The 22,500-nt window shown below is 47.1% G+C and overlaps 1 protein-coding gene across 1 annotated transcript in view; it reads left to right on the top strand.

Moving 5' to 3' along the window:
* The window catches only part of LOC105911648 (interphotoreceptor matrix proteoglycan 2-like), a 51,047-nt gene extending 29,713 nt beyond the window's left edge, over positions 1 to 21,334 (top strand). The window contains exon 21 of the transcript XR_006151457.1: positions 21,305 to 21,334. The gene's annotated coding sequence lies outside the window, so the exon portion shown is untranslated. The remainder of the gene's footprint in view (positions 1 to 21,304) is intronic.
* The last annotated feature ends 1,166 nt before the right edge of the window (positions 21,335 to 22,500 follow it).

Raw genomic sequence — 22,500 nt, 5'->3', positions numbered from 1 at the left:
CGGTGAATTTATGGCTGTGTGGAGAGGCTGCGGCCTCTCATTACACAAAAGCCCAGCTCGCTAAACAAACGACACAAATCAATTACCCCATCGAAGGGAAGCCAAATCAAGAGTCCTGATAGCATAATCCACAACAGCAAATCACACATGTGCTTTGGTTTCCCCCATACCCATTCCAACAAAGCCTGGAAACTGGATACGTGAGGCTGATTGAACACCAGAATGGTGATTGATTGCAAGATTTATGACTTTACAGACAGATTTCTCCTCTGTCATCAAACAGGAGAGCACTTGATTTTTTTTAGGGGGGACTTTTCTTTTTGCCACACCAATGTTTTCCTTTCTCCGTAGGTTCCAGTCATCTCGGTGTGAGGTTTGTACGTCGGCATTCCTTGCGGGCACCGTGTGTCATAGTTTGACATTTTCAACCTCTCCTAAAGCATCAACTTCCCCTTCTTTCGTTGCCACAGACTCAGTTCAAAGACAAACGCCAGGCCCCCTTGAATCAGATTTAAAACAGCCCAGGGTTTAGATAAGGGGACTTCTAATAGAAAGCACATTGAGCTGTGTAGTGATTACATGATGCCATGCCCTCAACCGAGGGACAGTGACATGTGGGCGGTTGGCAGCGGCACCCTTGTAATGTGCCACTTTACCCAGATAAGGTAACAGAGCAGCCACTATTGGAGCTACTCTGCGTAAACGTTTATTTCCATAGCGATTACATTTCCATACACACAGAAGGGGACGGAAAGTTTGTTTCGAGCCCTCTTTTTTTTTCCCCCTCTAGCCCGACCCTCAGCTGGGTTGTATCAAATGTGCGAAAAACCTGATCCCGACAGTCAAAAAATCTGCACGGTGCACGGCTATTTTGGTTTCTCAGCACGATTCCTCTGATTGTTTTTTGGGAGCTGCTTTCCCAGCATCAACCTTTCAAAAACACTTTTTTTTTTTCGGATCACGTTTTTTGTCATCGTCCACTTTAGGAGGTGTCTGGAGCCAGCATGGAGCAAAAAAAAAAACCCAGACTGTTTAGACGGTGGGTCTTAGTGGCACCACATGCAGAGCGGACTGTTCTCCCACAGAGCTGTTTGGTGAAGTATGTTTTTGCTTCCACTTTTGGCCATCTCCCTTTGCCTCACCTGTTACCACTGCATGAAGCTCAAGGCTGATATAGATACTGTAAGCAATTAAATGGGGTGCCTAGAGACAGGTTTCCTGTGATACCCCTGGAAACACGTCCGTGTCGATCGGTTGATAGTCCATTAATAACAAGGAGCTGGGTCTTGGCTGCGGTGACATTTCTGGAATGCAACACAGCACCTACTTCTTCGTGAAGACTGTGTGAATAACACAGCAGTGGCCATCATAAACACATCTACCCAAAAGCATGTACTTCGGTTTTTGTCACCGTTGAAAAGCTTGCATCGTGTTTCTTCAGCGTTGTTTTCAGTAGGGTGAGAGTTCAAATCTGGAAACCTCTTTTACTGTTCTTCCAGTTGAATACCTGTTTTCAAACACTGAGACCTAAGTATCCCTAATCTCTACGTAAACATTTCCAGTAACCCGAGACATTTCTCTCTTCTCTGTCTGGCTCAGATCCTTCACTGAGGTCCGGTCCAGTTGGCCCGTCCACATGGAACCAGGCCCATTGGACCTGCATCAGACTGAAAATGCAAACAACTGAGAATTTGGGTACTGATCCCCTGTCATGCACAACAGTATAATCAGATTCCATGTGTGTGTCTTCAACACTAAACACTTTGTACATGTTGTACAGGCATCAGAAATTAGAGCTGTTTCTTACTTGCTTTCACTCGTTTTTGTCTCTACAAGTAACATGGTGTAGACAGATTTTGTGAGTCATATTTACAGAGACATCAGTCATTTACGTGACAGCCTGATCTTAGCCCCTGACCCTGAAAACAACACATTTACTGTGCAAACGCAGACCTGTCATTCCTGGGAAACTCGCCAGTTTTTCAAGTAACTGGGGTAATGTATGCACATGAAACCCTACACGACTCCTTGGTAAGTCCTAATGACCATAAGCATGGCGTCCATACGAAGCGGCTTAACCGCAAACTTTAGGAAAAGCAAAGGATCTTGGGATTAGGGAGCAGACGCAGAGCAGGAAATGGCTAATGCAAGATCGGGTCCAGTGCCAACTGTGACTTATTTTGTGTGAGTGCGGAGCTCACCGCGAAACATGCCTCGCCAGGCCTCCTTTGCCTTTTCACGCTGGATGGTGTTTTCCCCATCTGATGTGTTTCTAGAAAAACATGACATTTTGTCCGTTCTTTTTTTTTTCCTCTCTTTTCTTTTTCCATTTTTCATCCCACTCATTTTTTTGTGTTGGTGTTTAGTTTTGAAGCACGTGTGGTTCCACACCTTTCCTGCGTCCCGTCACCACACAGAGGGAAAAAAAAGTGAAATAAGCAACCACTCCACCCATTTCTCTCTTTACACACACATGTCTCTTTCTCTCTTTCTGACTCTCACCCTCACCCTATTTTCTCCTCCTTTTCCCGTTTGGTGAATAAGCCATGTGAGCAGTCTGTTTACAAACTGTTGTGACAGCCACTGCCTTTTTGGAGGCGTGCATGGACTCTCCATGGAAAACAGAAACACCGCAGGATAAGATTGCAGCTGCAGAACAAACAGCCCAGGAAAAAACAGTCACACTTTGATGGTTGTTGGCTATGCGAGGTCCGGTGAGTTCAACCCCCTGGACTCTGCAAATAGCTGCATTTCCTCTGTGAACAAGTGCTCACTCAGATTGATTGCAATCTAATATTTTCAAAAAGGGCGAGTTAGGAATCAGATCTACTCAATCTATTGCTTAGCTGAAGGCATCACAACTCCAGGAACAGTTTGTTTGTCTCCAATCAATGTTGCAAATATTGTGAAGGACAATATAATATGCTGTGTATTATATTTCGTCATGCTATGTAAAGCATTATGTAATGTTTAATAACAAGCAGAGCTCTTTGGCATTAACACCGTTTATTTATATGGAAGACAACTGATGAAGAATACAGGAAGGCAGAGATGTTATGGCAGACACAGTGCCGGGCAAAGACACTAATACATGAGAAAACTGCACAGGGACAATTACAGATAACACACAGATTTAAACATGAACAGTAACACAACAGAGGAACATGAGTACATTGTAAAATGGCACATTAATCTCTAAATTGAACATGAACACTCTACACACATGGAATTATGGGCAAACTAACATCACCAGGCTCACAATGAAGCGTGCCCCCCCCCCCCCCCCCTTGCACATTACAGTATTAACTGAGGGCTCTTGTAAATTAACCATCTGCAATCTAAAATCAGTAATGAATTGACAGAGGGTCTTGTACACACAGGCACCCTACACAAGCATGTCTGCTGAGGTTGTGTGTTTTGGCTAGCCTTTCTCCTTAACAGACTGTCACAACAGCAATGGGAACAGGGAAGACTCCGTAAAACAACGTTCATCCAAACATTTCAGCGAGACTTAGGCCCACGCTGTTCAGTGGCTTTATTTTATGGGCGCCATTCATCACTGCCTGTGTCTACGACCCGTGCGCGCCTCAGCCCACCGTAAATAACAAACCTGATACTTGTGGTTTCCGGGTCTTTGCCAGGGCTCTCCAGGGCCTACCGCAAGGCCTATGAGGTATTTTGACAAGATTACATAATTCCATGTCATTGTAAGGCCAAGTTATTACCGTTATTATTATTATTATTATTTTGAAATCTCAGCATTATCTTGGAGATCGGTCCACAGGCTTATGTGTAAACATCTTTGGGTCGGTGTTGATCGGAGACGAGATTGTCCGGTGTTTCTTCATTTTCCACTGTGAAAATTAGCGGCTTTTATTTGTGGAGGCCCTTGCCATGGAAACCAAAGTATCATATACTCCCCCAACACTGGGAACTCAGAGGGGTTATGTAATACTGGAATCATGATGATGCTTAAATTCAGCATAAACTGTATGACAGGCTATAGAATCGCGGCTTTTCCTGGCAGTATCCAGGCCCAACCATCATTTCTTTTTTTTTCTCTCATTATTTTGGCACCAGAACGTCTCACAGGATTTAAGAGAGTGAAGTCATGAGAAAGTGGATCTGCGAGGCTAGCATAACTAGCGGTGTCCCCGCATGCTTGCTGTATGACTTCAGTGTGTGCGAGCGGCAGAGGAGCGCCGTGATGAGATAATCGTGCGACTGTGCGTTCGATTGATGATATGATCAAGGAACCATGTTATGTCTCGTCTCCACCATAGCAGGGGAAAAACAATGTTCCAGAGTTTTTTTTAAAGCATTTCAGATCAGCTTAATTTAGCTGTCTGTTAAATCGCCCCATCTCTTCAGTCATCCAGTCATCCAGTCATCCAGTCATCCCTTCAACACCATCAAACACATGGACTCATGCAACCGACAAAACCACAATGATCTGTGAGAAACTGATATGCACTGAAATGATCAAAGACATGCATCTGCAGCAAACAGCACACACAAACACACACTCACTACAAAAAAACATATATAAGCATATATATTTGGAGAGTATTGAAATACATCCATTGCATAACAGCCTCCGGGCCACAGAACACTAGCCCTGGGATTGCTCCAAGCCCAGCCAGGCGGCCATAATGGTTCCTGCAGGCCTCACTATTAAACTGGGAGGCAAGGGCCCGCCAGACCTGCCGAGTGGCTGCTGATCATAAAAATCCGTCTGTCCTGGCTGCACATTGGGCCTGTCAAGGAGAAATAAAAGACGCGGAGGGAAAGAAAAAGGAAAGGGCCCAAGGATGCAGGGAAGAGGGACAGAGGAGGAGGAAGAGGAGGAGGGGAGCTGTTGGTGGGCCGCATTTGGCATCTTGGATCGGACAGTCAGGTGCCAGCACCAAAGCAAAGCATGTGGGGATGTCTGCAAGCGTGACAATAGCAAACAAAGGCAAACTACCGCAAACAGTTTTTAGTTTGCTTTGAGTTCATTGTAAACACACAAACGGTCGAAGGAGGTAGTCTCCATCTCTCTCAATCCTGGAAGTTAAGACTAAGGGTTATAGTATCAAACACTCAAAAACATTCAAATGTAAAAGTTCAAAGAAAATGCATTCGCCTCGAACATTGTTTGAACGCGAATTTGAACGCACCTTATGGATGTCTGCAAGGACCCCCCCCTTACAGCCCCTGGAAAGCTTGCTAGCTTTGCCCCTGAGGACCCCTTTGATCGGCAGCAGATAGAAGAATGTCCTCAGCACAAGAGGTCTTCTGTAACTAATAGCTTCACAGCAGGGAAGCACCACTGCAGCAGGCCCTGCGAACGAGTACCCGTGCAGTGCTCTCAGACAGAACTCTGTGTGCTTGATTTTTTCGAGCTGTCACTTGATCGATGTCCAAAAAACCTGCAGGTGTTCTGTATTGTGTTGCTCTCATGGAATTTATTTTTTGGGGGGAGAGCTTCTATTGCAGCTGTCACCATCTCCAACAGGGAACATAGCTGTTAAAACCTGAATCAAATGAATAAATACCACAAGGAAAACCAAAAGCTCATGGGCTTCAGGAAATATCAGCTGTCTAAATACATACTTAACAGCAGGTCGACATGGGAAGTGTCCCTGAAATTGGACACTTCAGGAAGTCTTCTCATGGTTTGCTTCCCTTATAAACCTGTTTGTGTTGGCCTTGGCAGTTTTGTAATGTTGTATTTTGAGGTTCACCATATTGTTTGAGAGTGGCAGTAATGTTTTCCGAGTTTGCTTTGAGAAACCATACAAATGCCGGAGCTCCTCAGTGAACCTATGTATAAAATGTCAGTGCTACACCGCAGCTACATGGTGCTTCTGTAACCAATAAGTATCACAAATAAGAGGAAAATGGTTATGCCACGCATGTCGTTTTCATACTGTATCAGCACCGACCATCTATTTGACTATTTGATAATTATAATTTTTAATTAGTGCATAATCAGTTGATTTGGGATGTATAGACAGTTTTGACTTTGTGACCTTTCACTGGCTGAAGCATATCTGTGGTTGAAGCATATCTTCCCTGGTATAACCATTCCCAATTTAGCTGAAAACTGCAGTAAGGTAACTGAAAACCCATGTGACTTCTGTAAACCCAATGCCGCTGTACAACCCTGGAAGTCACATTAGAGATCCCACTGTAGGCAATGGTAAGATCTCATTCACAAGTGACAGTCGTAAGGAGGACTTGTTATTGTTAAAAAAAAATCACTCTCTCTCCCTTAGAGTGATTAAACCGCAGAGGGGACTGGTAGGATTATGTGAGAGGAACCCAGAGAAGTTGTACACTTTTTAGTGTTGGTTTTTACTGGGATAAGTGTGCCCCGAGGGGAAATGGTCCTTTCAGCTATCTGTTCACCAATAGAAACACATCTGTTTTCATAAGCATTCCACAGACTGACAGAGGCCCCCCTTCGCACCGCTTCAGCTTTTGGTGAGACCCCATATTTGTTTTGGGATGTCCCCTTCTCGACTGGATTGACAAATGTAAGCAATCCCATTCCAGCCTGATGTTTTTGTCCCGTGGTTTTCTCAGATAGATGAAATGGAGACAGTATACGGTAAAACACTTTATTTTGGGGGATTAACGTGTCGTAAGTCACGCGCTTGATTTGGTCCTTGAGACCATTCATTTTCATTTTGCTTGGCTAATGAAGTTGACATGGGATAATTTACCTTGATTTAAAGTTGAACTTCATCTGAGCACTGTCCAGGGTTGTGAGCTGTTTGGAGTTCTCAGCTCAGACGTCTCACGTGGATTGATATGAAACAAACCTTGAGATGTAGCGATATAGACCCTGGGCAATCACGTCTCAAAAACACTATGCTGGCTTTTGTTCAGAAATGTGTTTTACTCACACATCATAAATACACATGAAACACCTCAATGAATGAAAATAAACCTCCTAAATGAGGACCCCTCTAATATCTTCAATATGGTATCAAAGCAAACATACAATCATTTTTAACCCAGGGGGCACGGCGGTTCATTAATTCACTGATGCTAAATCAATTCCATTGATATTTGTATTATAAATGTATCTGAAAGGTACTGGGTGTTGCAGTACATAATCCAACTGTCTTCGGCTGTGATATACTACTGTGAGCTGTGACGTTAATTATGTTATTGCCTCTGCACCGCTGGATGCTCTCCAGTGGATGTGTCCTGCCCATAGCTACAATATGCTGTCTGGAGTGGGCATATGGTCCACAGATGGCACCTCATAGGCCCACACACACTCCTTTAGCTTAAGATGATGTATGGGCTCACAGGAACACACACACACACACACACATTGAAATACAGTATGTGTCTAAAACATAGCCAGGGGTGTGTGCCTGATCTAAGCTCTGTGTTCAGCTCACAGACTAAACTGTTCACCTAAGGGGCACATCTTTCTCACAGGAGGATAAATAACATCTACTGTACCAGCAGCTGAGCTACCATAGTAAAATCGACTGCAAACAGGGCAGAGACGTGACTGTGTTTATTGAATGTGTGTGTGTGTGTGTGTGGTGTGTATGTGTGCATGCATGTGAGTATGTGTGTGTGTGTGTGTGTGTGTCTGTTTGTGTGCTCACACAGTGGAACTGGCCCGAGGCTCAAACAGGTGCCATCATGGGATATTTAGAAAGGTCTTACAGGGACTGGAAAGTATCTGGACCTGGCAGTGGCCATTTAACGTGGGAATACAGTAACTATTGAAAACAAGTGGCCCCTCGGACAGAGCCCCTCTTCTCCAATGCACACAGACCAGCTTAAGACTCACTGGGTCTTTGTCAGGATTCTGTCAGCGGGTGTTAACCAAGGCATATTTCCTTATGCAATCATATCCTTTCTCCTTTGGCTCTGCCATTGAAATAAGGCGCTTGGGAGGCCAATGCCTTAAAACACAATGATTTTCCTTTTGCTGGAGAGCAAGTGTTACGTAACAGACATACCTTTAATATGGGAGCCGTCATGCTTTGTATCAGTTTAATTGCACTGGTTAGGCCAATGCACTGCGCACTTACTCTCCTGACCTGTTAAGGCAAGGCTACACGATTGTTCCCTTTCTTACAACACCCAAAATAGCCCGAACTAAACTTCGTACCCACTTAAACAAGCTGTTTACTCTTTAGGTGGAAACCTTTGCTGACTGTCTCCAATTTCCTGCCCGAGAGCCCAAGGCCAGCGAAATTCTTTAAGTTATTCCAGCCAACCTTGAGTTTGAATTGAGGAAAAACACAGGCCCCCTTATGTAATACCCGTGCAGTCATGGCCGTATGCTCTTTGCTATGATTCCGAATTTTAAGGATGGGCATGATCGCACGCTGACTTTATGTCTGTCATATGTCAATGCGCCGTCTCACCAGAAACCATCCCGTCACCACTCCATTGGGTTTAATGATGCAGAGATTGTCTCAAGATGAACATGTGGACTTTAGCCTTGCTTGGATATAGCTACGTAAAAACCCTCTGTCTGTGTGATTTACTGAATGAAGAAGTGGTACAACACGCCGATACACTCTCACGTGTGCATGCACGCATACGCGCACACACACACACACACACACACACACACACACAGTAAACACCGCCACCCAGTACCACATCTGCATTCTTCATTTGAGTGTCCATTCAGTGCAAAGACCTGTTATTACTGCATGGAGATCAGTTGTCAGTAACCTTTAACAGTTTTTAGTGGCTCTACAAGGCCTCAGTCATTGCAAAGCAGATACTCAGTCTCAGACTTCCCTTTTTTGAGTCTCACGTGTAGTAGTTCTCTCCACTGCAACAAACTGTTACAAAAACAATGACAATGAACACCCTTGAGATGAAATTATACCTGCCGCAAACCTGCAATGGGACCACAAACTACCCTCAAATGGTTCTTGCGAGAAAAGAAAATGCAAAAACATGTTTGTTTTGACGGGGGAAAATGAACAGGTGTTTTAAATTGTTACTTCACACCCACAGAACTAGACTGCCACTCCTTCCCATTTCAGCTATGGCTTGAGGCCAATGTCGGACCAACTTGGGCTCTATCGTTCTTTAAAAGCTAAAAAGGTTCATGGATTATTTTTCCATCGTCACGTTTATTTGGACTAATCACCGACGGCTGAGGGCTCTATCTCGGAGCAGCGCGAACATGAATTCAAAGGGTTCTGGATGTGACTGCAGTATAAACAAACATAGATCATTCCCCCCCCCCCCCCACTCTCCTTGAGGAATTTAAGGGGGGTGGGGGTGGGGGGGGGCTGCTCCCGTTCATCAGGCATCACACTTCAACATCATCAACAATACCTTCAGTCTTCCCAGACCAGTGACGTGCGGTGAGGTTCGTGGCTGGTGAGGCACTGACTTTTTCAGAGTCACATTTACAAATACATAAACCCAATTTAGTAACAGCGCCTATTAACGCCCGAAACCTATTAACAGCCTCACGCAGGTACATGTTACTTAATATTGATTTCTATATCAACCAGGATAACGGATTTTTAACACCATACGCTCCTACCCAAAGGGGGTATTTAACTTGTATGTGTGCAAAAAATTGCAGTACAGCGTTATTTAGTGTACTAAACAGCGATTTATTTCTGTGTGTACAAACCCTCATGGAACGAACTGAACGAATTCGATTTCGCAACGAGAATTTGTGAGGGTCATAGAGCTTTCCATAGACATATATACAGAAAGGCTGTTAATGGGTTCCACCTCCTGTATCAGCTAATTTTGCGTGTCGGTCTACACAACGGAAAAAAAAAAACTGAAAACACGTTTCAGTTGAAATCCAAACAAGTTACCAGTCCTAATACAGACACCCACCGCTACTGAAATATGTAAGATTGATTGATTAAAGATTTTTCGATCTATAAATGTTTTTAATAGCTGGGGCGTTAATAGGCGCCTTTACGATAGAGTATCTAAGATCACCATTCAATTGACAGCTTTCACATTGACTACTGGTTGTTTTTCATATCAGCATTCTTTACACACACATAGGTAAGGTGCATACAGTAGGCAGCTGCTAGCTTGTGATGAACTCATGTGTAAATATTATGCACTCATGAATATGAACTCCTGAATATGAACTCTTTCTTACGAAGTTGCACAAGCACCCTGAGGGTTTCTACCTTTTCCCATTATCATTTTAAGAGTTAAATCGAGGAGACTATAACATCAGCTAGATAACCAGCTATCATTTCATGCAAATTGAACTCTTCCGATTAACTCGTAAGGTTATTAAGTGTCCTTAGCTAGCTAATTAGCTAACGTAGCAACAGGATAACCATTGCAACCAGGAAACACAACTTACCTACAATTTAAGTTTAATTTCTCAAAATCAGCTCACCAATAAAAAAGCAGTATTGGGTTCCAAGTGATCACAACCACTTGAGTGATGTTAAATGGCTTCACATAGACATAAAACAATCCCAATAGAAATAATGGGAAATCAACGGAGCTGCCGCTGTAAGTTCAAAACCAAATTTATTCTTGAGGTTCCAAACATGTTCAAAGCAATTTGGCTTTGAATGTGAGAAGTCGATCGAGTTATCTTCTGTCCCGTCGCTTGAAGAATACCTTTTAACTCCGGCATTGGTCTCCCATTATTAATCATTTCACGTTTGGACTGAAAGTCCAGTTTTGAGAACTGCTTCAGTTTAGCAATGAAATCTTCCATTTTCGCCGTCAAGTAGAAGTGTAGAAGAAGAGCAACGTTTCCCAGCATAACCCCGACAGGTGCGCTCTCGCACGCCCCCTTCATTGAGGCAGAGGTACTGTGTGCCTCACCTACATGAGTTTTCAATGCGTTTTGAGCTCAGCCCAAAGGTTCTACGCATGCGCACGCATGCGCAAAACCCAGTTTGGAGCGATTGCGCAATCCTAGGTGAGGCACTGCCTCACTAGCTCCCATAGACAATACATGGTGCCTAACCTGACCGCACGTCCCTTGTTTTCTCCCGTCTATTTGAATAGGACATGCGCAAATTCAGCGAATTCAGCGATTTTGATTATAAAAATGCTCGAAATGATTGGAATCATGCAGAAATTACACCTATACCACAGATTAGTAGAGAAATATCAATACTTATTTTATTTTATAATTTTTTTTATTATTTTATAATTTTTTTTTTTACTTTTCATAGGACCGCACGTCCCTGTCCCAGACTATAACCACTGAAATAATAAACTTTTCCCTCAAGTATACAGCCTCGAATCCTAGAGACTGTTTTTGGGGGATTCCTTTTGCATGTGAAACCCCAAACATATCTGCCATCGTATCTTTCAATGATTCTTTCATTCACTGACAATACCGCTTGTTTCTCCCAGACCTACCAGTGTACCAATGATGTGGCAGATGCTCCATGATTATCCTCTCTTAATTGACTGTTTATTCAGTCCTCTCCAGGCTTCTTCGTCTACATAGTGGCCATCAGATCTGGTGACTGATGACCCAGTGTGCTTTCAAACACATCACACGTTTACACAGCAAACCGGAGCCCAGTGTCAACTGTGTTTAAACAAAAGAGAGGGGGAAAAAGTCATGGAAGATATTCTGGGATTATGAGTCCTGTTCGCTCTTGACCCCATTTTTCAGTAGGAAGGAAGAAATGCAGACACGCCAGGCATTCTTTACATATATAGTAATTAGTATTTTTCCATCTGGAGGTTTATTGAATAGTTAGCAGGCCAGTCCTGTTTTTCTGGGAAGTATCTGTGGTATGTGGTCAGTGTGGACAGACTGTCTGAGTCCTGTGAGTGCACGTTGTTGTGTGGGGAATGGAGAGGTGCACCTCCATGCTTTTGTTTTAGGAGTCACACTTGTCAAAGGGAGCATCCTACAAAAGTTTTTCACTGTCACACACACACAGGCACACACACACACACACACACACACACACACACACACACACACACACACACACACACACACACACACACATACACACACACACACACACTGCTGTCATTCCAATGTAAAGGCCTTCTCCTTAGACATCTATAAAAGAAACAGCAAAGAAAACCCACTGTCTTATGACCTCCTCAGGAGGTGATTGTGTGTAGGGTGTAATAATCTCTTTGTAATTCTCACTCCTGTGTGTGAACCCAGTGGCCTTGGGTAATAAATATCCCCTTTCCATAAAAAGCTGTCATGTAGGCTTGGAGCAGCGTGCAGGAAAGAATGAGAAGGCAAAATCCACAAAACCATTACGCATTGTATCCCCATATTCTGTCATCCATGTTTTGTTACTTATCTACCAGCAGTGATTTGTTAAGGAGCAATTGGCGAGAAAGAAGTGTGCTTAAGTTTCATGCAATCCTGGCGTCAGCACTTGCAACCAAACATGCAGCGTTGCCATCAATGTCTTTTTTTTTATGTTGGAAGAAGAGGTAAGCGATCCAAGACCTTACGTAACCACAAATATCAGAATATGTGTCTTAGTTGGTCAGAAACTTGTTAAAACTGCTAGGGGACATTAATGTCTTTCCCATGTATGGGAACCCATGTATGGGAATACGACATCGTTTTGAATTAACTGCAGCTATCAGTTGTCTGTTCATCACTATAGACATTAGGAAAGGCTGACATAATGCAGCTGAAATATCACTTAACTGGCAAAAACATGTACAGAGTGTGAGGCCATGCATGTGTGTAGGGACATAATGTGCACACACGCACACACACACACACACAAACACACAAAAACACACACACACACACACACACACAGACACACACACAAACACACACACACATAGACACACACACATAGACACACACACATAGACACACACATTACATACAAACGAACAACCAGATAAATGCAAAGACACATAACACATAGACACAAACACACATATGCACATATGCACACGTAAATACCAACATACACCCATATCCAACCTGACAACCTCCCCTCCTACCACCACGTGTTCCCTCATACCATATGCAGCCCCCCCTCCCTTCCCAAAACAAGAGTGTCAGGCCTGAGCCTGTCAAACACTGCCAGCCATGGGTGAATGGAGTGGGTCAGCCTGAACACGACGCTGTGGCCATCTCATGTTCCTCTTGTAAAAAAAACCTTCAAGAAGGGAAACTCGAGCGCAGAGAGAACCTCTCTCCTCCAAAAGACAGGAAGCTTCGAGGCGCTTTGTTAGAGCGGGTGGATTTATGACCACAGGGGGCAGGCTACTGCCTCTGGGGGCACATTGAACTGGCAATGGATCACAGGGCGGGCCTCTCCCAGTCTGAAGTAAACGGTGCGGGGCTGCGAGGCATCACGCCGGTAATGAGGAGAGTGTAAATATTTGAGCTCCGATTCCATACATCACGGTCGCCGCCTCGCTGTCAGGAGGTCCGCGCAGGCAGAGGGTGTTTATTTTCGGGCAACGTGTGAAATCAGCCGCGAGGAAAGGACCAATAAGCCATCAATCCATGTCTCTTCCTCTAGCCCCCTCCAAGACAAACAGTGATAAAACATCTAGGATAATACGATGTTGCTCAAATCATAAATTTTGAAGCCTGTTGAAATTGCATCAGTGGTGTAAAAAAACAACTCCAACCCCCTTTGAAAAGTCTGTATATTACTAACATGACATGCACATGGATTCTGACATACGGTGCAGAAGAAATGCAGATCCACTGTGACGAAGTTACATGTGTTTGGTCCTGAAATATTCAGTGTGCACCGTAAATGTTTTGTGTACCTCCCAAAAACACATAATAGCCGTTTCATAGCAGGCCGCCTCCGCAAATGAGTGAGAGACATTTTATAGGGGGATGGAAAATCTGCACTGTGTCCAAGTGTGGGATGGTCCAACTGGGGGAAAACTGACTTTGTGCATCACCGAGGACTCCATATGTATTGCATCTGCAAACATTTTCCAAATCTCAAAACCTGCTGACACAAAAAGCCCAGATTTCTAATTTGGTATTTTCAGGTGTTTTTCAGGATTTTTTCTCGTTTTCTTTTGTGTGGTGGGGGTAGTGGTTCACGAGCCATATTTCCACTTGACTTGAGGGTAATCCATCTTGAGAATCACTACGCGCAAGTTCATAAATCCACGCGTTGATGGCCATCACCTAAGGCTGCCAATATTTTAGAATACCTTCCAAGGGGCAAGGATCATCAAGCTCATGCGAGTGAGGGAGTCATTAAAGATATGCAGGGACAGAAATGGAGAATGTTTAGGAGAGAGAGAGAGAGAGAGAGAAGGGATAGAGGGAGGAGAAGAGAGGGAGACAGAAACCGAGTGGAATAATCTGTGCTGCACGAGACTTGCGTGTTGTTTGGCCATGGTTCTAACGGTGCCCCAGGTGACAAGCCAGGGAGAAGCTGCCCCGAAACCCCTGCACCTCTCGCTCGGGGCCCCCCTAGACATGACTCGTGCCTTTAGCGTGGAAGCCTCAGGGCGAGCTTAGGGAAGGCAAGAGGTCATCAGGATAGAGGCTGCTCAGCGTTGAGCATGTGGTATTTTAAAGCCATCTGACATTCACAAGTGTCTGTGATGTCCAAATCCATTCAGGGCCGTTGAAAAAAAAAAAAGAGAGAGCGAGAGAGAGAGGGCGAAAGGGGAAAATGAAGTGACAGAGATGGAGGGATTGATGAGCGAGTAAACGCTAATGGTGCAAGCAGAAGAAGAAAACGCTCTAACTCGACCTACATTAGCCACTCTCTCTCCTCCTCTTTCCACCCTCCCATAACCTTCTACCTGTAAACCCCCATTTACCAGAACAGCGAGAATGAAAGAACAAGGGGGGTGGGGGGTGAATTGGTAGTGGTGCTGGGGTGGTGCGTGGTCCATCTCGATTCTAGGCCAGCACCGTTCTCTGGTCTCTCCAGGTGCAGCCCGAGTTCTCCTGGAGGGGATGCAGCCGCCTGCCCCGCTCGGCCATTAAAAGGGCTCCTCTGCATTTTTAACAGGAGTGCTGAGATGGAGAACAGCTGCGCCACATGCCACGCAACTCTGATTTATTCAAATATGCATCACTCACCGCAGAGGTACAGGCTTTGCGTGCCTCCCGTGGTGGAAGTCGGCTGTGGGAACTTTTTCTGTTCTTTTTTTTTTTCTTTTTTTTAAACGATGTTCGTAAACAAGCCTGTATTTAGGTCAAAACCTCACTTAGGCTGAGAGACAAATCAGTGTTCTCTCAGGTCTTCTCTCAATGGAGCGCTGTTCAATTTAGTTCCATCCCATTTACAGATCCTAAGGTCTGAACCCATGAGAGCATGCACAGAGGCACTGGGAGGGGGGAAAAATTAAGAAAAAATGCACACCTCCACCTCCTGTGAGAGGACAAGAGGGAAGCGTGCAGCCAAATGGAGATGAATGTAACCTGGATCATGGGGTTAATCATCAGTAGCTCATTGAAGCTCTCTGGAGGTCACCGCGTGTCCTGTGAGGTCGGAGCAGCCTGCAGAGCTGAGGGCTGGGGCTCCTGGATGGGTGTCAGGCCCTGACAGAACCCAGGTGGCAGAGTCACGGAAGACAAGTTGGCCCTGACTAATCAGGTGAATCTCTGTATTTTACATACTCATCACATACGCACACACATACACACACATACATACTCTCTCTCTCTCTCTCTCACACACACACACACACACACACACACACACACACACACACACACACACACGCACACACACACACTCACAGCCAAGTCATATGTGAGAAACCTTTGTATCATCTATGCAACCTACAAGGCCTTTCAAGAAGTACTGGTACACCAGGCATTATAAATGCATGAACAAGGGTTCCTTATCGCAGTTCACTGCGATATAACAGTATGGTACATGACGTCAGTCATGGGGTACAAATCGAAGCATTTATCTATTCACGCCTGAAAGGCCGCGAGATCTGTCAGCACACGCTCCTGGGCCCGCCCCTCAGGAGTCCTATAATCTTATTACGCGCCCTCAGAACTGCCTCTTTTGAAACTTCGCAAGACGGAGTGAACATCTCCGAGCATATCTCAAACGCTCTACCACAGTCAAAAGAGTTTTGTGTGCTTTTCGCTCTCTACGAGTTGGTGAGTTATCTGGGTTCCTTATCCCCTCACTAGCTCAGGGCGCTACAAAATTCATTGGCTCAACTAAATTTTGAAAGTAGTGGCTGCTATCCTGGCTGCCTGGCTGGCTAAGTTTCTGACTAGCCTGCTAGCTTGCTAACAATGTGTTGGTTGCAGATAGTGTGCTTGTGTTTTAACATTCTTCTCTACTTTCAGATTGAAAAAAGATGGCCAGACACTACCCCGACTGCGGTCACGTCCGTCCCAAGGGCGACCGCCACCGTCGGTGCGTAACCTGCCTAGGCAGGGACCACGCAGAGGGCGCGCTTTCGGGCAAAGCCCCTGTCTGTTCCATCTGTGCTAGCCTCCCGCTAGCTAAGGCTACCAGGCGCCAGGCGCCCGGTGCCGGGGTTCGCGCCCTACATGCAGCTCCACATGGCTAAGGAGAGGGGCTACCTCTCCTTTCCTCAGGTGGAGGATGCAGTAGCGGGCTACCTCTCGCCCGCCTCCCCCACGATGCGTCTCGGCCAGAAGCCTCTCCTGCCCACGCGGGTGGGCAGACACCAGGCTCAGCTGGCAGAGAAGTCCTACTTGGCTGCAGGGCAGGCTGCCTGCACAACCAATACGGCTGCATTGCTACAGCGCTACCAGGCAAAGCTCCTGACTGAGCTTGCCTTGTCGCTGGGGGAAGATCACCCGTCTGTGGCAGAACTCCGTCGCGCGACGGATCTGTCGCTCAGACTAACTCGGTGCACGTCACAGGCACTGGGGAGGGTGATGGGTGCCGCGGTGGCTACCCAGAGGTCTGTGGCTATCACTGGCTAAGCTGTCAGACAGAGAAAAAGCACCACTCCTCGACGCCCCGGTCTCTGTCCAGGGTGCCTTCGGGGAGGCAGTGGTCACAATGGCTGCCAAGTTCGAAGAATGGCAGAAGAGCAGAGAGGTATTCCAGGCTTGGATGCCTCGCTCTAGTGGCACGGGTGAGACGTCCTCCTCAGGACACACCACACCCGCACCAGGCCAGAAGAGAAGCGGGTTCCGCTCGCCAGCGCCTCCAGCAAAGGTGTCCACCGGGCGAGGCTGGCAGAGACACCCCTTCCGCCCACCAGCGCAGCCTGCAGCACAGCAACCAGCTGCGCGCCCTGCCCAGGGCGCAGCCCAGGCTCCGCGGCAGCACTCCGCTCGCCGCGGGCGAGGCAGAGGGAGACCTCAGGCTTCCTGATCGTGACAGTCAGCCACTCGTCACACAGGGGGGAGCGGTGGAGCCCACACCACCTCCACAGAAATCAGCCCGTCGCTCACATGTGGAAATCATGTCCAGCACGGTAAGCAGGTTCTCACAAGCACCACAATCATATGTCCTAACTCCTGTCCCAGATGGCGCAGTGCCCAGGCATGCTTGTGCGACTCCCCCCGCGATGCACACAGTTTTTCAAAAACTTAAGGGGGCAGCCCCAGATCTCGTCTCCCTCCCTAGGCGCACAAAACACAACCTCCCTGGTTGTGTGGCGAGTTGGCGCGCATGCGCAGTGTCACCATGGGTGCTAAAGACGATCACAAAGGCTTACGTGCTGCAATTCGCCCGTTCCCCTCCGCCATTCAGCGGAGTGATACAGTCTGTGGTGCAGCGAGAACAGTCTCACTTCCTACGGGAAGAGATAGTCTCCCTGCTCAGAAAGGAGGCAATAAGCATAGTTCCTCCCGAGGAGGAAAATGCAGGCTTCTACAGCCGTTACTTCCTCGTACCCAAAAGAGACGGGAATTATCGGCCAATATTAGATCTACGTGTGTTAAACAAAGCACTCATGCCGCTACGGTTCAGAATGTTGACCCCACGCAGGCTTGTGCAGTTTATAAACCAATCGTTTGGCCTTATCACGATAGACTTAAAAGACGCTTATTTCCACATTCCGATCCGCCACAGACATCGGAGATATCTGAGGTTTGCGTTCGGAGGAATAGCGTACCAATTCAAGCGCCGAGGGTATTTACAAAGTGCGTAGAGGCAGCCATCGCCCCATTACGTCTACGCGGCTTACGCGTTTACAATTATTTGGACGACTGGTTAATTGCTTCTCATTCAGAGGCTGCAGCAGTGCAGGACGGCCATCTAGTGGTGGCGCACCTGTATCGACTGGGCTTTGTAATAAACAGGGAAAAAAGCGTTCTCTGCCCCAGGCAAGTTGCGCATTTTCTAGGTATGATTTTAGACTCCACCTCCATGGAGGTCAGGCTGTCTCAAGAACGGATAAATGCCATCAAAACATGCGTGCACCAGTTCCGACAGGGACAGTCAGTCTCGTCACTGTGCTGCCAACGCCTGTTAGGAATGATGGCGTCGGCCGCTATAGCGCTCCCGTTGGGGATGTTGCGTATGCGGCCATTCCAAATATGGTACCTGTCTATGAAGCTCAACGCAGTCACAGACAGGCATCGCAGAGTAGTGGTGTCCTCCAGATGCAGGAAAGCCCTGGCGATCTGGAGAATCCCCTGGTTTCTTGCCGCGTCGGGCACTATGGGCATAGTGTCGCGTCGCGTGGTGGTGACCACAGACGCTTCCACCAAAGGCTGGGGAGCTGTCTGCGAAGGGAGAGGCGTGAACGGTCTCTGGTCTGTGACAGAGGCCGCGTCTCACATAAATGTGTTAGAGCTGCGAACAGTAGTCCTAGCTCTACAACACTTTCTGCCAAGGCTGAGTGGTCAGCATGTACTAGTGAGGACGGACAACACTGCGACCTTGGCGTATATAAATTGCCAGGGCGGAGTGCGCTCCCCGTCACTACACCATTGGGCGACTCGCCTGCTCCTGTGGGCAGCGAGGCACGTCCTGTCCCTCATGGCAGTTCATATACCAGGTCACCTCAACTACGGTGCGGACCTGTTATCGAGGGGCGATCCTCGAGCAGCAGACTGGTGCCTTCACCCACAAGTGATAGGTCAGATCTGGGTGCGTTTTTTCAAGGCGCAGGTGGACCTGTTCGCGAACAGGCAGAACACCTGCTGCTTGCTCTGGTTCTCGCTAGGGGGCGACGATCCCCCACTAGGCATAGACGCGCTGGGCCACCAGTGGCCAGCTCTACCCCTATATGCTTTTCCCCCGATCCCGCTCCTCCAGCAGGTGCTGTGCAGGATTGCGGACGAGGGCAGGGAATTGATATTGATAGCCTCCCACTGGCCCAATCAGCCGTGGGCGGCAGATCTAGTCAATATGTCAGTGCAGCAGCCTTGGGAGCTGCCTCTGCAGAGAGACCTCCTAACGCAGGCGCACAGGACAGTGTGGCACCCCCATCCGGAGTGGTGGCGTCTCAGAGCCTGGCACCTGAAAGGTGCAGGCTCATAGCGTCAGGCTTGTCGGATGCGGTGGTGGCTACAATACAGAGTGCCCGAGCTGTATCAACACGGGCTCTGTATATGCTGAAGTGGCGCAGTTTTGAGCGGTGGTGTGCTGCGCGTCAGCACGACCCCATTAACTGCGCGCTGGGCGTTATTCTAGAATTCCTACAGCAGTTGTTTGATGAGGGGAAGGCGGCTTCTACTCTCAAAGTGTACATGGCTGCCATTTCAGCCTGCCACGCAGGCATTAATGGCAGTTCTCCTGGCAGTCACCCGCTAGCGTCACGCTTTATGGCGGGGGTGAGATGGCTCAGGGTGCCAGAGAGACACCTCATACCCTCTTGGGATCTGCTAGTGGTGTTACGTGCTCTCACAGGGCCTCCGTTCGAGCCCCTCGAGACAGTGGACATAAAGTTTGTCTCTTTAAAGACCGCGCTGCTGCTGGCGTTAACGTCAGCAAAACGCGTTGGTGACATGCAAGCCCTGTCAGTCAGTCCATCGTGCCTTCAGTTTTCGATCGCTGGTGACAGAGTGGTCATGCGACCTAATGCTGCTTACACACCTAAAGTGGTGGTAACCCCATTCCGCAATCAGGTGATTGAATTAGCAGTTTTCTCGCCTCCTCCTTTTGCGTCGGCAGAGGAGGAACGTTTGAATAAGCTCTGTCCAGTGCGCGCTCTCCGCTGTTACGCAGAGCGCACTAGAGCGTTCAGACAGTCAGATCAGCTATTCGTGTGCTTTGGTGCACGCGCAAAAGGCAGACCTCTTTCAAAACCGAGCCTCTCCCGTTGGATAGTAGAGGCTATCGTGTTGTCTTATAAGGCATTGTGCACTATGATACAGTTTTACTATAGCGTCTAGCGTAAGTATTATTATGCATTATGTATAATTATGCACTTATAACAGATTCTGAACATCTGTCTTTATGTTTCTGTACTGTTTGCCTGCTTCACCAGGGTTAAACAGTCCATGTTTCCATGTAGATAATATTGAGTATCCAGGAATCCATGTGTAAGCAAAATCAGTTATAGCATCCAGTTGCATCAATGATAAACAACAACAAACCCAGGGCAATCACAGCAGGTCACTCCCTAATACAGGGAACGAAGGAATCGTGGCTGGAGCACCATAGTGCTGTGTGGCTCTTGTTTCAGTTTGGCAATCGCCGGGAAGAAAGGGAATACTTCCTTACAGTTAGGTCATGGAATAACCTGTTTATATAATTCGAAAGGTATATATAACAGGGCAGGAATGTGGGAGAGATGGGGTTGGGTGGGGGGTGGGGGGGGCTGGGGGGGGGGGGGGGTAGTATTTGTTTCCCTTTGGTGATTTTTTAACTCGCCTTCACACTCCGTCTCTCCAAGTCTCTGCCTACTCCGGGGGAAGACAATGGCTGCATTGTGGAGGGGGAGAATGACTTTTCCTTCGAAAAGGACTAGCGCGTTGCAGGCCAGCCGTGGAGAGGGCTCGTTATATAAGCTTAGCAAACTTATCACTGCGCTGCCTCCTTGAGCCCTTTCCTGTACCTTCAACACTCATCACAGTGATATGTTGCAGGTGTCGTTTTGAGGCAAAAAAAAAGTCTGTGTGTGTGTGTGTGTGGGTATGTGTGATAGAGAGAGAGAGTGAGAGACAGACAGATATGAGGGAGAGACAAGGGAGACATTATCGCTGTGGTGTGTGTGTGTGTGTGTGTGCACGCGTGCGTGAGAGAGAGAGAGAGAGAGAGAGAGAGAGAGAGAGAGTGTGTGCATGAGTGTGCTGACTGTTACTTTGGCTTGCGATTTGATGGGGCTCGATTTGTTGAGGGGACTTTTCAGCCCCGAAAAACAACTCCACCTACGTCAGACAGATCCATGGCTCAGATTCCCAGAATCATGGCCCGTTTGCCCGAGCTGACGTGTGTTTTCTTTCTTCACTTTTTTTCTTCTTTCACAGCACCATTAGCCTGACACCGGGGGGATTTCTCGGATGGATCAAGATCGGTATCGCATGGTCATGTTGGCCTGGTGATGGTTTTACAAGAAATCAAGCTGTGGCTGTTGAGTTCTTCAAAGAGGGTTAAATGAGTCTTATTAAGAGAAATCATGGTGCCAGGCTACAATAACAACAACTCAAAAACCTATGAAAATTTTATGAACTCTGAGTTGTAAACACTTTCATTTGCACTGATTTGATTAATTTGCGGAGGGTTTCTTCATCAGATCTCAAGTCAATTAGCAGGTGAAGTGGTTTGGATGGTCTGGTTTGTGGACTCTGGATGACACTCATAAATCTCCTCCTGGTGGAGAACTTAAGGGGTCACCTTCTCAACCTGAGGGTGACATTGAAGGATGAGCCAACAGGCCAATAACAAAACTTGGCTTTCAAAATAAAACTGAAAACTCCAGAGAAGTTGGGGGGGGGGGGGGAGTCTGTTTTTGCTTAATAGTAGGACACTATTGAACACACATTCAGACACACACAAACACACCTACTAGCACACGCACAAACTGAATCATTCACCCAAGAAGAAAAATGAAGTTAATTGGCTGATTATTGTGTCCAAGGCCTCCTTAATTAGTCAAGGCAATGGCCCCCCGCTGGTGGGGTACTTCTTTCCCTTTTGAAGTGGTCTCATTGAACTCTTTTACAAGCTGGGCAAACAGCCCCATCCACTCCCTCCAGCTCTCCTCACAGGCAATAACAACATTTACGTTTATGTTCTCTAGTAGGAGAGAGAGAGGAGAAGGAAGGGGGGGGATCATGGATTTCACAACTCCATGGACACAGCCCCGTGATGTTGACTTTGGCCACCGGCTCGATTGTGGCCTGTTTGTCGCTGTAAAATTGTCACCCTGGCCGTGAACAGCGGGGTGTAATGTAAAGGTTGCACAGTACATGGAATCGAAATGGAGGGGGGGCGGGGGGGTCACAGAGTGGTGCCTTTCAACATTTCACTCACGACTACAGAGTCTGGCCTAGCGGTTTGAGGAGTGCTTTGGTTATGGGCCGGGGCGGAGGTGGGGATTTCGCTTGGCTCCATCGCCACGAGCAGCAGGCCGCTCGCTTGTTGCATAATGCTGGACGAGGTGGAGAGAGGGAGAAACTGGGACGAGAGAGAGAGAGAGGAAAAGAGAGCGAGAGAGGAAATG

Source organism: Clupea harengus, chromosome 21 (genome assembly GCF_900700415.2).
Source record: "Clupea harengus chromosome 21, Ch_v2.0.2, whole genome shotgun sequence".
Taxonomy (NCBI): domain Eukaryota; kingdom Metazoa; phylum Chordata; class Actinopteri; order Clupeiformes; family Clupeidae; genus Clupea; species Clupea harengus.
This window is presented reverse-complemented; position numbering and strand designations above follow the sequence as displayed.